Raw genomic sequence first — 7,940 nt, forward strand, 5'->3', positions numbered from 1 at the left:
AACAGGAAACAATCTGCCCAGAATACCGAACTGGGGACTGAATCTGGTCAGTTGAATTCAACTACAGATTGTATTGGGCAGATTAATGATAATGAACACAATGGGAAATTAAAAGTAAAGCTTTTCGAGCAGAGGGCCACTACTTCTAAAAAGATGGGAAGAGGGGTAATTCCCTTGTTATCTCAACATGAAGATTGCCTCATGGAACATTAGGGGTTTGAACTCCCCCCAAAACAAAATTCGAAGCTTCGTAAAACAACATGATATTGATGTTATGGGGATTTTGGAAACAAAGTCGGGGGAGACGAAATTAAACCGAATAATGCTGTACAAATTTGATAGATTATCACAAACGAACAACTTTCAACTACATTGAGCTGGTAGGATTCTGATTTTGTGGAATTCAGTGAAGGTTGATTTGGAGATATTGGAGACTACATCACAAATCATGCACTGTTCCGCTACTTGCAAGGTAAGTTAATGTACCTTTCTTGTTAGCTTTGTATATGCGTTCCATATTGTTGTTAGTAGAAGATCATTATGGAATAATATCATGGAATATGAATCCAACTGCTCTCTGCCTTGGTTAATTTTTGGGTGATTTCATCAATGTGCTTAACTTTGATGAAAAGTGCAATGGGGCGAATGTTACACCATACCAGATTAAAGACTTTGAAAGATGTTATCTTCATGTTGGTATTACCGATATGAAATCTATTGGTTGCTTCTACACTTGGATAAATGGTATGAAATGGAGTAAACTTGATAGAGCTATGGTAAATGATGTTTGAATACAAGCGGAGTTTAATTGTATTGCTAAATTTCTCCCTTTAGGATGCATTTCCGATTACTCACCATGCATTGTTTCATTGTTTATGCATGAGGATAACAAGAGAAGACCTTTTAGGTTCTTCAATATGTGGGCTAATCATGAAAATTTCCATGATATTGTGCAAAATTCTTGGGTACAAGAGATTAGAGGCACAAAGCAATATATTCTTTGTAAGAAGTTGCGTAGTCTTAAAGGGGATCTAAGGAAGCTCAATGAGAAACATTTTTCACACATCTCCTCAAGGGCTAAAATGACTACTTTGAAATTGAAAATGGCGTAATTGGAATTACAAGAGGACAGGTTCCTCTTAATATTGTACTTCAAGGTAAGGTAGCATCTTTGAGGAAAAATGCCATGAATCTTTTCGAAGCGGAAAGAAGCTTTTATCACCAAAAGGCCAAATGTGAGTACCTGAAAAATAGTGATAAATGCACTAAGTTCTTTCACTTAATGGTCAAAAGAAATGCAAAACGCAACTTTATTGCTATGGTAAGTAAACGAGATGGAACGTATACTTCATCACTTTAAGAAGTGGGCAATGAATTCATTCCTTTTCTACACTAATTTACTGGGGAAAACAGTTTAGGGAGAGTTATTGATGTTGATATCTTGAAGAATGGCTCCATTTTATCGGATGAGCATGCCATGACACTTGTTGGGGATTTTTGGACAATGAGACTAAGGATGCATTGTTTTCTATTGGATATGATAAATCACCGGGGCTGGATGGATATACATCATGTTTCTTCAAAAAATCTTAGAGCATTGTTGGAAGTGATTTCATGGGAGCGGTTAAAGAATTTTTCAAATCTTGCTCACTCCTGAAGCAAACAAATCACACGGCCATTGCCTTAATCCCTAAGGCAAGTCACTCTATTGGTGTTGGGGATTATAAACCTATTGCTTGTTGTAATATTTTTTATAAGGCTATCACAAAGATCCTTGCTTCTAGATTGAAGCCTATTCTTGGACATATTATTGATCGATCTCAAGCCGTATTCATGGAAGGTAGAAGCATGATGGAAAACATTCATCTTGCACAAGAACTCTTAAGGCAATATAACTAGAAAAGAGTTGCACCTAGATGCCTTCTTAAAATTGATTTAAGAATGGCATATGATTCGGTTAATTGGGAATTTCTAAAAAGTGTGCTCGAAGGGCTCAATTTTCCAACAAAATTCATTGGATGGGTGATGGAATGTATCACAATGCCTTCGTATTCCATTGCATTGAATGGTTGCCTCCATGGTTTTATTAAAGGAAAGAAGGGGCTTCATTAAGGTGATTCACTCTTTCCCTACTTGGTTATTATTTGCCTTGAATACTTTTCAAGAATGTTGAAGGGAGCAATCGAAAATAGTGAATTTAATTTCCATCCTAAATGTGGCCCATCGAAAATTACCTACCTAGCTTTTGCGGATGACTTGATACTCTTTGCTAGAAAGGATGCTACATCGGTTGTTATTTTAATGGAATGTTTATCCAATTTTAGAGATATGTCTGGATTGAAGATGAATGTAAACAAGTCAAACTTGTACACGGCGGGTATCCATGGACAAGAGTTGGAGGAAATTGTTCAACTTACAAACTTATTGAAAGGATCTATGCTTTTTCAGTACTTGGGGATTTCACTTGTGGCGCAAAAACTTAAAATCAGCTTCTATGATTCACTCTTCAACAAAATTAAGGACTATATTAGAGCATGATCGAGGACTACTTTATTGTTTGCAGGGAGTGTGGAACTTGTGAGAGCCGTCCTACAAGGTGTTGTATGTTATTGGCTCTCCATTCTCCCTATTCCATCCATGGTTGCATAAAAGGTTACTAGCTTATGTCGTAGCTTTCTTTGGGATTCAAAAAGGCCATGGTTGCGTGGAGTAGTATTTGCTTACCTAAACAAGAAGATGGGCTGGGATTTAGAGATATTAAATGCTGGAATTCGGCGATTCTCACTAAAACTCTTTGGAACATTCATTGCAAGAAGGATACACTTTGGGTAAAGTGGGTAAATATGATCTTCCTTGGTGGTAGGAACATTTGGGATTACAAGACAAGGAAGGATGACTCTCCTTTACTCCAAAAGTTGCTGGAAATACATGACAGATTTGCACAGCCCTAACTCACAGATCAGTGCAGTTCTCGCACAGCACACCCTCAAACTATCTTTACAACTGCAGTGGACAGCTTCAACGCATGCACTACTGTCAGCAGATTCTGTGTAGCAGCAGGTTATGATTTTATCAGACCAAAGGGGCCGAAAACTGCATGGACAACTTTAATTTGGAACTCCTATATCACATCGAAACATGCATTCATCCTCTGGTTAGGAGCTAAATCTAAGCTACTAACAGAGGATAAATTGAAATCACTTGGATATTGACCGAAGGTGTGTTTTTCGTGCATCCACCGATGAGACCATGCACCATTTGCCCGATCAGTTCTGGAGTTTGGGGACGTATCCGACATTGGTTGGGTTTTAGGCGTCGAATGTCTACCCTACCAAGTGCATTGAAGTGGATTAAGAAAGAGGCTCGAAGAACGTGGCAAAGCAAAGTTAAGCGAATCGTTCTTGCTAGCACTGTTTATTAGTTATGGATGGCTCGCAATAGGGGGATTTTTGAGGATTTAAAACCTAATGCTGAAGGCATTGTTCGTAGGATCAAAACACACGTATACAAAGTTATGTTCTCCTTGTATCCATATGTTTTGATTCAATTTGAGACTTTGGCATTAGATAGTTGATCTTTTGTATTGTTCATCATTTTATATTAGTTGTTTAGCATTCTTCCCGGGTATGTCCGGTGTACTTGTTATTTGATTTTATCTTTGCTTACCCGGGGATGTCCGTTGTACTTGTAATTATTTAGACCTTTGTTTACCTGGGTATGCCCGATGTACTTGTACAAGTTTTTTTATCTATAGTAATTCACATTTACCGATAAAAAAGGCAAAACTCGATACAAAATCTTGGTGATTGTATGACATTGTTTGAGAGGCTCAAATATCAAAGAAGCAAATGAAATGTACTCAAATTTACAGGTGCGGTGCTAGTAGCAGCACCCGTATGGTTTGATTTTTTTGGTCTACGCCCAATGAAAGATTATCAAATGACTTAGTGTACAAAACTCCGTTAAACTTCTCTATACACATAACATTTCTCACTCATTATTAGCATGAAGTATGTCATTATTGTGATGTATTATCCAGTGTTCTAAAGGGGTAATGCGTGGAGGTCAAGTTATGAGATATGTGAGTTTAGGTGAGGTTTAAGCGTAAAAAGGCATTTTCTTTATTTTAATTTTTAATAAATCAAAAAATTATTTAATAATTAAAAATAATACTTAATAAACATTTGAAACAGATTTATAGGAACGTTATACTTTTTTTCAAAGTTTTCAACAAAAAGATAAGTTTCAAACTTAAATACAAAATAGTAAATAAATAGTATTGGACCTTAAATCTCATCTAACTCTTTATTGGACTCTAATTCAATATCCTCTTCTTCATCTAATTCGTCCTTTGTGTCTTCCGATACAAGTGGTTGTTTTAAATTAGGGCAAAATGAAAAAATTAGCATTGATAATTTTTTAACAACACAAAATTTAAAAAATAAAATAAAAAAGGATGATAATGCGCGCCAATGCACGCATAATTGCGTCTAGGCACACATTAGCGGTCAACGATTGCTGTTGATCATCAAATAAGACGCTAAGCCACTTGGCTTGGCGTTTTAACCAAGCATCACACCTAGATGCACCTTGGCGACTCTATTTAGAATACTAAGTGGCTTGGCGTTTTGACCGAGCATCACGCCTACGTGCGCCTTGGCGACGACGCCATTTAGAACACTGATATTATCTCATAATAATAGTACTGCTAGTATCATCACCGTCATTATCATTATTTTAGAAGTCGTATTATTATAATTTATGTAATTACTTTTTGTTGGAGTTAGGCCTGAGCATTATACATGATCTTTACAAATCTTGTTTGGAGGTTAGAAAATATTTGTCAATGTTGTAGGTGGATTCTTGGCACTTTGTTGGGGCCTTGGGGAAATAATCATTGTAACACCAAGATACCAACTTAGACAATTGAAAAATAATGCTCTAAATTACTTACCAGAGGTCAATTCCATACCTTGTAACTCAAAAGCCCATTCTCCTTGATTAATTTTCCAGAGGAATCCTCTATCTTCACCTCCCCTTGCTACTAATGAAGCATTTGTTGGGCTACAAGCAACAGGGTACAGTTCACCTAGTAGCGGCAAAGCAATTTATTATGGTTGAAGCTCAACCTCAACACCAATTCCAACAATTCAATAATATGAAACCAGAAATTGAAAACGAGAACTAAGATGTGTTGGAAAAAATTGAGTGAGCGGCTCACTTTTGGCACAGTTTCGATGGGACCTGTTGGTCCAATGTGAAATATCAAAGTTGATATGTATTCTCCTCCGCGAGAACATCGATTTCATGTATTTATTTGCCAAAATGAAGTTCGAGTGAATGAGAAATTGGAGCTCAAAGTTGGTCATTATACGTTGGTTTTGTGGGAAAAAATGCATTTATCCCACATAAGAAAACCAAGAAAACTTAAACCACTTTATATATGGCTATGCTTTGGAGATGTGTAATCATGTGTAGCATAGAGACTCTCTCCACGTGCGCGTGGAGGGGGGTGCAAATCACGAACCGAAATGACTTTCGGACCTTGAACTTGGGTGCGGGCGTGACCTGCGCACACGAATGTCGGACCGAACCTCCCATCGGAGAGCCCACATTTTGCCAATTTTTTTTGGCCTTCTCCAATGACTTTTGAGTTTCTAAACTGAAAAAACTCCAATAGACTCCCAATGGTCACAGTGTCAATGGGACGTAACTCCAATGGACTCCCAATGGTCACAACATTAATGGGCAATATGCCTATAAAAAGGCTCATTCTCCAGCAATCTGACACATTCGAAAAATCTCACCTACATTCCTGTATACCTGCATACACAGTTTCTTCTTTTCTGCATTCCTTGTCCAGTAAGGTCTTGTTCTTGTGGTGATATTGTTCAGATATTAGATCAGTTCGCCAGAGTAGGACCGCGGTGCTCGGATCTCACTTATTACCGTTGTATCCTGGGAGACAACCACTCGAATTGAACCTATAGCATCTACGGTGAGGGGGCGAAACGGAGCTAAATCTCGCAGCAGTCATTTCTGAAGTATACATGGTGGGTTCAAACCCTAAAGAGTGGTGGATTGACACCAGTGCTACAAGGCATGCGTGCTCTGATAGAGAGATGTTTGATACGTTTGAAACTGTTGAGAACGGGGAGAAGTTGTTCATGGAAAATTCAGCAACTTCTGAAATCAAGGGTCAAGGAAAAGTGGTTCTGAAGATGACCTCGGGAAAGGAGCTGACTCTCAACAATGTGCTTTATGTGCAGGAAATTCGCAAGAATTTAGTGTCCCAGTCGCTCCACAACGTGAGAGATATGAGGACATAGACAATGGTGAGGAAATTGAAGGAGATTCTGAAATGAGAAAGATATCCAAGAGGCATATGAGAAAATGTAATAAGAACAGAGACTTAAGTATGACGGTTGAAGAGCTTCAATTGGAGAAAGAGAAGTTTGTAACACCCCAAGTCCAAAAGATTCTAAACTTACAAGTGCTAGCATAAATTTTCATCTAAAAATATATATGCATAAAGCAAGTTGTTGAGACAAAGTCAAAGTCATTCTGTCAAAAAGTGGAATGTTTGTCGGAAAAGGCTATGTTTTCGACGGTATGTTTAAACTCAATGTAATAGTTGTGAAACAAGTATGAAACTTGTGTTGAAACAAAATTGACAAGGTCATCGTTTAAATCAATTGAACGGAACACGGAACCACTAGATTTAGTTCACAGTGACGTGTGTGATCTAAAACTTGTACAAACAAGAGGTGGCAACAAGTATTTTATTACTTTTGTAGACGATAGCACGAAATACTGCTATGTATATGTGCTTAAAAGCAAGGATGAAGCCATAGAGAAATTTATTCTCTATAAGAATGAAGTTGAGAATCAACTTAATAAGAAAATTAAGGTGCTGCGAAGTGATCGAGGTGGTGAGTATGAAGCACAATTTGTTGAATTCTGTGCACAATACGGAATCGTACATGAAACCACCGTCCCTTATTCACCGCAACAAAATGGTGTTACTGAACGGAAAAATCGTATCTTAAAGGAGATGATGAATGCAATGTTCGTAAGTTCTGGGTTACCTCAGAACATGTGGGGGGGAAACTATGTTATCAGTGAATTACCTTTTAAATAAGGTACCCCGAAAGAAATCGGAAAAGACCCCTTATGGTATGAAGCACAATTTGTTGAATTCTGTGCACAATACGGAATCGTACATGAAACCACCGTCCCTTATTCACCGCAACAAAATGGTGTTACTGAACGGAAAAATCGTATCTTAAAGGAGATGATGAATGCAATGTTCGTAAGTTCTGGGTTACCTCAGAACATGTGGGGGGGAAACTATGTTATCAGTGAATTACCTTTTAAATAAGGTACCCCGAAAGAAATCGGAAAAGACCCCTTATAAGTTATGGAAAGGAAGAATGTCTACCTATAAACACTTGCGAGTGTGGGAGTGTCTTGTTAAAGTGGTTGTTCCACCACCAAAGAAGGTAAAGATAGGCCCGAAAACTATAGACTGTATCTTCATTGGCTATGTACATAATAACAGTGTGTATCGCTTTCTTGTGTATGATTCAAAAATTTTAGACATACACAAAAACACGATAATGGAATCAAGGAATGCTACATTTTTTGAAGAAGTATTTCCATACAGATCCAAAGAGGAAGCAAGCTCCTTTAAATGACCATATGAGACAATGACTGAGAATAGTCAGAACGAAGAATTAGCAGAAGAGACTGAGGTTAGACGCAGCAAATGGGAAAGGATAGAAAAATCTTATGGTCCTAATTTTCTAACCTATATGCTAGAAAGTGAACATCAAAGTTATCAAAAATCAGTGAATTCCTCGGAAGGACCTCAATGGAAAAAAGTCATTGAAAGTGAAATAGATTCCATACTGCAAAATCATACATGGGAGCTAGTGGAT

This window comes from Olea europaea, unplaced genomic scaffold (genome assembly GCF_002742605.1).
Source record: "Olea europaea var. sylvestris unplaced genomic scaffold, O_europaea_v1 scaffold290, whole genome shotgun sequence".
Lineage (NCBI taxonomy): Eukaryota > Viridiplantae > Streptophyta > Magnoliopsida > Lamiales > Oleaceae > Olea > Olea europaea.